Raw genomic sequence first — 710 nt, 5'->3', positions numbered from 1 at the left:
CCGTCAGCCTCCTGGTTAACAGTCAAGTGCCTTAGGCACTATGCTACCAGAGCTCAGCAGTATTCTATCAGACATTTAAAGAATAGCTGTAACTAGCTATTTCAGAAAGTGAACTTGTAAGTGATAGAACACAGAAATAAAACTAGATTACAATCACACTAACCTCACTTAGATGAAATATTAGAACATTATTTTCACCATTATATTAAAGATTAATACTGTAAGAAAAATGAAGTTTATTATAAGAATGCAAAGGTCATTCAATATCAAGAAATATACTATGTTACAATATTAATGAATCTGCAGAGAAAAAAACATATTTTTATGCTCATTACTGATCAAAAAGTCATTGCAACACCTCCATAACATGGACAAAATAATATGTCAAAATATATCTACTTCAACCCCCAAACAGCATATGTTGTTGTTGTAAAGTGCCGTCGAGTCATTTCCAACTCATAGCGATCCCATGCACAGCAGAATGAAACACTGCCTGATCCCGCGCCAGCCCCACAATCCCTGCTATACTTGAGCCCATCATCGCACACACCATGTCAATCCATCTCGTTGAAGGCCTCCTCCTCTTTTGTCGACCCTCCACCCTACCAAGCATGACATCCTTCTCCAGGGAATGGTCCCTTCTGATAACATGACCAAAATAGCTGAGACGAAGTCTGGCCATTCTTGCTTCCAAGGAGCATTCTGGCTGC

This window comes from Orycteropus afer, unplaced genomic scaffold (genome assembly GCF_000298275.1).
Source record: "Orycteropus afer afer isolate SDZICR_OR568_19922 unplaced genomic scaffold, OryAfe1.0 scaffold00509, whole genome shotgun sequence".
In the NCBI taxonomy this organism is placed as follows: Eukaryota; Metazoa; Chordata; class Mammalia; order Tubulidentata; family Orycteropodidae; genus Orycteropus; species Orycteropus afer.
This window is presented reverse-complemented; position numbering follows the sequence as displayed.